Source organism: Marmota flaviventris, chromosome X, assembly GCF_047511675.1.
Source record: "Marmota flaviventris isolate mMarFla1 chromosome X, mMarFla1.hap1, whole genome shotgun sequence".
NCBI lineage: Eukaryota > Metazoa > Chordata > Mammalia > Rodentia > Sciuridae > Marmota > Marmota flaviventris.
This window is the reverse complement of record NC_092518.1, coordinates 28,746,783-28,755,653: the sequence shown is the minus strand read 5'-3', so window position 1 is coordinate 28,755,653 and position 8,871 is coordinate 28,746,783.

Sequence of the window (8,871 nt, the reverse complement as noted above, 5' to 3'; positions counted from 1 at the left end):
AGTGAAGCTAGCCAATCCCTAAAAAACAAATGCCAAATGACTTCTTTGATATAATGAGAGCAACTAAGAACAGAGCAGGGAGGAAGAGCAGGAGGAAAAGATTAACATTAAACAGAGACATGAGGTGGGAGGGAAAGGCAGAGAAAAGGGAAATTGCATGGAAATGGAAGGAGACCCTCATTGTTATACAAAATTACATATAAGAGGTTGTGAGGGGAATGGGGAAAAAAAAAAAAAAAAAAACAAGGGAGAGAATTAAATTACAGCAGATGGGGTAGAGAGAGAAGATGGGAGGGGAGGGGAGGGGGGATAGTAGAGGATAGGAAAGGTAGCAGAATACAACAGTCACTAGTATGGCATTATGTAAAAACGTGGATGTGTAACCGATGTGATTCTGCAATCTGTATATGGGTTAATAATGGGAGTTCATAACCCATTTGAATCTAATGTATGAAATATGATATGTCAAGAGCTTTGTAATGTTTTGAACAACCAATAAAAAAAAAAAAAAAGAAAATGACCCAGGAAAGTCCCTTGCGCTGGAACATAGCCCAGAGTTCTGCTGTCTTCCAGGCAGCCTGACAACGTGAGAGAAGAACCAGAACGGAGCTGGGGAAAGAAGAGAATGAGGAATGTGAGTGATTGGGACTCTGCTTCTATTTATGTAAAGCATCCCTTTATCAAGTTCTTCCCAACAGTTTTTCTGGTATGAACTCACAAAGAGTAAAACTGTATAAAATAAAACTCCTTATTTGGTTTCAAAAAAAATAGAATAATTAGTAAAATGACCCTGTAATGAGGATAATGGGCTTCATTGTACCCCACCTCAAGGCTAACTGGAAGATATGTTAATGAGCACCTTTAAGGCATATTTCAAATGTAAAAACCCTTGAAACCCTTTTGGGAGAACACCTCCAACAAAGTCCTTTGTTCCTGGGGTGATTCCAGAAAGAATGAAAGTGTTCCATATGATAGTCAGGATGCTTTTTCCAAAGCCTATTTTTAAAAATAAAAATTTAAGCTAACTGTGATATCATTTCCATAAATAAAAATATATACATATTTATTCACAAATTGCTTTAACCTTATATACAGTGATAAGTGTCAATGCACTTCTGTCTGGGTTAGGTCCTATTATTGGAAGGAAATTCTCCCTCAAAGTAACTCCACCCAAGGCATTTAATGCAATTCACAGCCACTCAAAATAATAATAATAAGAAGAAGGGTAAGGGTTTGTGAAGCACACCTATAAGTTACTTGAAAAGGCATCACAGGAAAAATTTAGACCCTCTCTAAAGACATATATATATGTATGAAAAGAAAATTGATTATGTTGGGAAAGAAATAATTGATTATGTTGAAAGTGGAATTTTGAGATGAAATAAAATTTCTCACTTTGCCAAAAAAAAAAAGTTTTTTCTTACATGTAGAAGCTAGAACAAAATAAGTGGGGAAAGAATGGTAGTTCCATTAAAATAGAAGGGAGATCAGTGTTGATAATGGATAATGATATGGAAACCACACTGTTTCAATAACCTAGAGTAATGGAATCACATGTGTGATAGGGAGTCACATTAGCCTAGAAACTTAAAATAAAGGGAATCTTTGTATTTAGATTCTACCATGCATGTGTGCCTTCTTTAGTCTTTATAGTTGTGGTCTGGTCCAAGCAAGAGTTGCCACCTTTATCTTGCACTGTAGCTTGAAACATGTATTGATCACATGGCACTTTCAAACCTGCACAGTGTGTCAGTATGCTGTATAGTTCTGTGCCATTAATTAGAATATGGAATACTAAAACTCCCAGCATATGGTCACATTGCAGAACAATGAATCTTATGTTACTTTTCTTAGAGTATTTGCCATCCCTACAGGGTCAGGGAAAGGTTGAGGAACAATCCTAGATGTCATGTAGGGCTGAAAACCAGTAACCCTCTTAGGATTAACACCTTGCATAAGTCACGTTGTGTCAGCATCTGGTCTCAGTTTCTCAGGCATAGAAATGAATGCAATTAATACACTCACAGGTGACTAGTCAGTTTGCAGTAGATTCACACTAAATAACACAGAATTATTATGATATATAAAAACTTATTTGTTCATATTAGTGGGGAGTAGTTTTCACCAGGGATCTTCTTGTCCAAAAAAGCAAAAGGGGAATATGTTCATTCCCTACCCAGACACTCTCCAGACATCTTGGAAACCAAATGACATATGAATTTGTGAACATGAACTTAGAACAAGATGAGGAAAAAGTTTAGGGAATTTGTACCTAATGTCTGATGGGCCCAAGAAAGGTCTTTATCCTGGAATAGAGTCTTGATCTTTAGGCACAAGTTGATCATCTCTGATCTGTCAAATATTGTCATAGGCAAGATATCTATCCATTTGGAGTTGATGTTTTTTATTGTGATGTGAGTAGACATAAAACAAACAGTAAGAATAATAAGTATATTTTAAGGTAACAAGAAGTATGCAAAATAGTAAAAATTAGAGCAGGGTAAAGAGGATAGATAGAATGGTGGTAAGGAAGATTGAGCATTCAGGGTTACCCTTACTGAGAAGGTAAAATTGGCTGTTGTCATGAACTTTCTCAATAGGACCCTTGGAGCTCAGGAAATAATACAAAGAGTTAATGAATGGGATGATATTTAATTGAAAAACTTTTTCACAGCAAAGGAAACAACTAAGAATGTGAAAAGATAATGTACAGAATGGGAGAAAATCTTTTCTAACTACTCTTCTGATGGAAAGAGCTCAAAATACTTAAACTAAAAACAAAAACAAACAAACAAAAAAACACCCCAAATCAGCAAATTAATAAATGGGCAAATGAACTAATAAACAAATAGACATTTCTCAAAAGAGTAAATAGAAATGGCCAACAATATGTAAAAAAAAAATTAATTAATTAATTAATTTAAAAATTAAATGTAAATGTTTTAAGAATGAATTCTGAGACTCGAGAATCCAGGTCGAAGGGGATAGCTTGGGTACAGACCCTCAGGTAGTAGTTTATCTTGTGATTCAGAAGAGTATCCAGGGGGTCAATGTGTATATCACATGGTGAAAGAGTGGTAGGGGACGAGGTCATTAGAGAGGTGATGACTATTTAGATCTTAGTGGGTCATGATAACTATTGAAGAGATTTTGATTTTAAATGGAAGGAGTCACTGGAGCATTGTAAGTAAAGAGGTAATATCTAACTCTCAAAAGATCATCCCACCAGCTCTATTGAGGAGAACTGGGGAACAAATAAGAAGCAGAGACACCAGCATTTTTGTCCCTCAACAGTGTTGGATATGCATTGACAAATATTTCTTTTCTAAATATCGTTTTTCTTTTCTGACTTTCTTTATTTTTTAAGAAGAAAAAAATTATTCTAATTTGCTATGTATAACAGCAGAATGCATTACAATTTATAGAACACATACAGAGCACAATTTTTCATGTCTCTGGTTGTACACAAAGTAGAGTCACACCATTATTGTCTTCATACATGTACTTGGGGTAATGATAGTCATCTCATTCCACCATCTTTCCTACCCCTATACCTCCTCCCTTCCCTTCCCTCCCCTTTGCTCTATCTAGAATTCATCTATACAGAGTGCTTCATTAGTTATGCTGATGATATAAATTAAGCCACATTTCAAAAGAATGTTTTTTATCAGTCATGGAAGTATTATTTCTCTTCCCATTTTATATTTAAATAGTCCCACTTTTAAAATATAATACTGAATCTGGAGAACATTCAGCATATTGTACATGTTCAATAAATGTTAGCTTAATAATTCTAGCTCTCTTTTCAACACTTTTCATAGTATTGAAAAAGCTGTCTCTTTATATTCCTATCTTTCCAATAGCTTGTAAGCACCCAAAATTTCTGGCAATATGATACAACCTATTTTATTTTCTGATTTTTTTTCTTTCAATAAATGCTATCTCAGTGCCAAGTGTTCAGGAGGATCTCAATAAATGACTTCAAAAATTATTTATTCTTTTTAATTATATATAACATCAGGAAACATTTTGACATAATCACAAAAGCATGGAATATAATTTGCTCTAATTCAGTCTCTAACACTTCCCCTGCTCCCTTCCTCCCTCCTTCTGTTCCCTTCTTCTACTCTACTGATCTTTCAACAATTTATTTATAGTTTATTTTAATTAGTGTCTCATGGATGTACTTGATGTTGTGATTAACTGTGGCATATTCAGGCATGTACATAGGAAAGTTAGATCAGATTAATTTCACTTTTCTTCCCCTATTTTGTCCTTCTTTCTTCCCCCTCAACCCCCTTTTTCTATGCTACTGATCTTTCCTCTATTTTTACCAACCTAGGTGCCCTTCAACAAATGAATGGATCAAGAAAATGTGCTATTTATACACAGTGGAGTATTACTCAGCCTTAAAGAAGACATTATGGCATTTGCTGGTAAATAGATGAAACTGGAAACTATTAGCCAAGTGAAATAAGCCAGTCGCCCAAAGGAAAAGATTTAATGTTTACTCTGATATGTGAAAACTAATACAAAATCAATGGGGGGGGGAACAAAGAGAAAGAGTAAGTAAATGACTTTTGAATATAAACCTGTTCTGTCGCGACCCCTTGCCCGCAAGGAAGACGCAACTCAGGAATCTTCTTTCAGCAGTTTATTCAGGCCTTTGATATTTCTTCTTCTACCTCTCGGATGCCCCTCCCAGCCTTAATAAAGCATCTCAAGCCCCAATGCAAAGCTGCCACGTGGAGCTTTCTCATAGGGTGGTGAAAAATCATGTGCCAACTCTCCCAAATAAGGAGTTGTTTGTCACAGACCACAGCGGGGCCAGCGCCATCTTGTAATGGCGACCATAGTCTGCAGAAACGGCAGAAACGGCTCACCACAGTTCCCCCTTTTCTACTTTCTTAAAACAATACAGGCGAGAGTAGAGGTCCTATCCCACTGTGCAGAAGTGGCTGCATAGTATGACTCAGTCCTAAGGAGGGCCCTTCCCCAGATCTGAGGCCATATCAGCCGATGCCTTTTTTCGTGGGGCGGGGCGTGGACGCGTCTAACCCGCATGCAATAGGACATGCTCTCCTTGAGGTCCACGTCAAGGATCACTCAAGTGCAGTGCCTTGCCTCGCATCCTGTATCGTGACGATGGTGGACGAAGGGGGATAGCTGAGGCTGAACTGTGGCTGTTTATAATGACAAACAAGTTGACAGCACCCTGAAAGAAAGGCACGGACTTTAAGGCGATAGAAAAGCACTAGTGTGGAAACCCATCTGCGTGCAATGGCAGTAAGACCGGCAGAGTTCAAGGGCTTTCCAACACTAAGAGAATAACAAGGAAAGTCATGTCGATCCCAGTGCAATGTTATAATAACTTGGGGTGTAACGACCATGTCAAAGGTTTACTGCTTAAGATGCGCAAGCCAGACTTGAGGTGAGCTGCCATTTTCTAAAGCTGCAAGAGCTTGTATGATCATAGCCTTATCGTGAGCACTGCGGGCCTTAAGGCGACAGAGAAACCACAAACAGAGGAACATACTGAAGCAACACATTGCACCAAAAATGCCTACCCCCACCCACTCTTTGAAGAAGGAAAAAGCAGAAGATATCCAATCGGTGAATTGACCCAAAGTCACGGGATCAACACGGGTACTGTTCAAGACAGCTATCTGGGTTAGTTGAGACTGGATCATGTCTTCCGCTGCCATGGACCAATTTCCGGCCAAATATTCGCCAATGATGCGGGAGGCATTCCTGGAATCATTAAATCTGACAGAGGTTATGCATAAATGTGCACGTTGGTCAACACAACCCAAAAGCACCAAGTCGGCCAATTCTTCCACCTGAGCTTGGAGTAAATCTATTCTTTGGTTGGCAGCTAAAATCCCTGACAAAATATGTTGATTAATTGTATTTTGGGATTCAAGTATGGTAGAAGTTTGTTGAACAACTTGATTAATGGTGGCAGCAGTTTATACTTGGCTGGCCATGGCTACTCCAGCTGTAACTGCTGCAGCAGCAGATACCGCCACAGCTGTCACTATAGCTGCCATAATTCCAAAGGGGTATCACCCCACCCTCTAATATGCCCTGCTCAGAAGCAAAGTCAAGATCTTTGCCTAATTTATCCCAACTAGGTACAGTAAGGCTGCCCGAAAATGCAAACCACGTTGCAACGATATCTATCTTCTGTAAAAATCTCTGTAAAGTACTATGTTTCACTTCCAGGCCCTTGGAACGTAACAGGCCATCTAGGGCCAGGAGAAGCAGACTTGAAGATGCGGCACCCATGACACAACAACAAAAGAAGCACAAAAAACAAAAGCGAAATGACACAACAACAACAACAAAAAAAAAACACAGAAAACAAAAGCGAAAGTACACAGTGCAGCTGCAATAAAATGTAATGCTCTCTCTTTCTTTACAGAGGAGCTGCCCCGCTTTGGTCGCGGATCCCACTTACTTGGGACTAACCCCGCTTTGGTCGCGGATCCCACTTACCTGGGACTAACCGGTGCACCACCCCTGACTGCTGAAAGTTCTGGTTCCCGGGTTTCGGCACCACTTGTCGCGACCCCTTGCCCGCAAGGAAGACGCAACTCAGGAATCTTCTTTCAGCAGTTTATTCAGGCCTTTGATATTTCTTCTTCTACCTCTCGGATGCCCCTCCCAGCCTTAATAAAGCATCTCAAGCCCCAATGCAAAGCTGCCACGTGGAGCTTTCTCATAGGGTGGTGAAAAATCATGTGCCAACTCTCCCAAATCAGGAGTTGTTTGTCACAGACCACAGCGGGGCCAGCACCATCTTGTAATGGCGACCATAGTCTGCAGAAACGGCAGAAATGGCTCACCACACTGTTCAGTGCATATGATAGGTTTTTTTTATAGCCTCAGTGTTAGTTCACATATTTAAGAACCACAATGGGAAAAAACACCCCATCTTTTTCTCCCAATCATATCCACATCAATACCAGAACCACTGTAGGACCAAGTATTAGGTACCACAAGTAACCAAATTGGAACACCAAATCCTCTTTGATTATGTATGCCCCATAGAAAATTCCTTCAGATCACTTTCTATGTAGGTTTTGATTTTAGTATCACAGAATAAGAAATGGAGAGGCAGAATTTGATGTGGAAACTGTCACATGCTTATAGTGAAAGAGGAATACATTTTCTTCTGTCCTCTACTCCCTTGTCAAAAGCACTACTAGATATATGTGGTTGGTGGAGATAGAATATAAAATTTCTTTGAAATGAACTATAGCATTTAGCTCATAGATCAATCTGTGTAACATTGCTTTGCAGATTCTGTTGTTTGTTGTGAAAGTCTAGAGTCACAAGGGAGAAAAAAAATGGTTTTCCTTAAAAAGTAAATATAGTCAGGGCCTTACAGTCTGTGAGCTAGACAAAAATGAGCTGTGCTTTCTCTGCGAAGCTGTGCCCCAAGGATAGTCAAGAGGCATCAGGGGCTCTTATTGGTGCTTTGGAAATTGTGACTTCTCAGAGAAGTTGAAACTAATTAAATGTCCTCCCAAAGAATTCAGAAAATTCCCTCCTTATGATTCTTCAAGCCATTAATGCCATTTCTTCCATTTCTATAATTTTGCTTTCATGATAAAATCATCTCTACTAAACCAGGACTCTGGAGATCCAGCATCCTTTTAGATTGTTTGGCTCATTGTGATTCATCCCTCATGTAGCCAACTTGAGGTCTTCTGAGTGGCAGGAAAGAATGGCTCCACCATGGTACAGGCTGTACTCTGGACAAGGAGACCATCTGCAGCTCAGATACTGAAGGGCAGGCCCAATAAGATATTTATAGAAAAGTATCTCAATCCAAGATCCAAGGCTATGAGTCATCAAGTTTTCAGCTTTCTAATATCACAATAGCCCTGTTCCTTCATATTTGACCCCTGCTGATTATTTGTGCTGCTCCTGCAAACCATATTCTCATTTTAAAAGGGGATCATGCTTTATGTTAAATATCTTTTCTTCTTAATGTGATGAAAAGAGTTTTTGGAATCCTGGGAGATAGTGGTCTCAACCCATAAATTTATCTGTTTGCTATCCTAAATGAATAGAAAAGTAATCCAATTCATATTATTGCATCTTAGTTTGGGGCTAATAATATAGTGTTTGCTCTGAAAATAGCTCACTGCTCACTAAAAATATTCCCTAGCTATGGAAAAGTTTGACTCTTGTCATTCCCAAAGTACAGCATCTCGATTTACCCTTTCAAAAGTTTGGGAATCAAGTTTGTATTTTTTTTTAAAGAAAGTGAAGTTCCTATAAAAAGTAACTTGAAATATTAAATAATTTTTTTTCACAAAACCCAGTATGTTTCCTTTAAAACTCAAAATGCTTTCATCCCTTCTAACATCACCCCACTTCCTCCTTCTCCTTTTTCTTTTTATGGTATAAGGATTGAATTCAGGGTCTCGTTCATGCTAGACAACATCTTTATCTTTCTGAACTTTAGCATGTCCCTTAAACCAGTGATTTCCAAGCTGCAGTGTTCTTAAAAAAAATCCTGGCATACATGGTGTTAACATGTATACTCTGATTCAATAAGTCTAAGATGGATATTTTGCATTTTTAACAAACTCTCAGATGATACTGGGCCATGCATCACATTTTGAGTAGCAAGGGCTTAGATAACCTAAATAAACACATTGATTCTGGTCAAAGCCTGGTAAGAATGAGTACCAAAACCCTCATCCATTTATATTTTGTGTTTTAGCTTCACTTAAAATAAGTGATCCTATTTGGAATGATATTATTCAACTTTAGCTTCAGTTATTCTGAATCAGAACCAAATATAATCATTTGTTTTTTCAGCTTTGCCAAGAGTTTGGGTTCTATATGTCTACA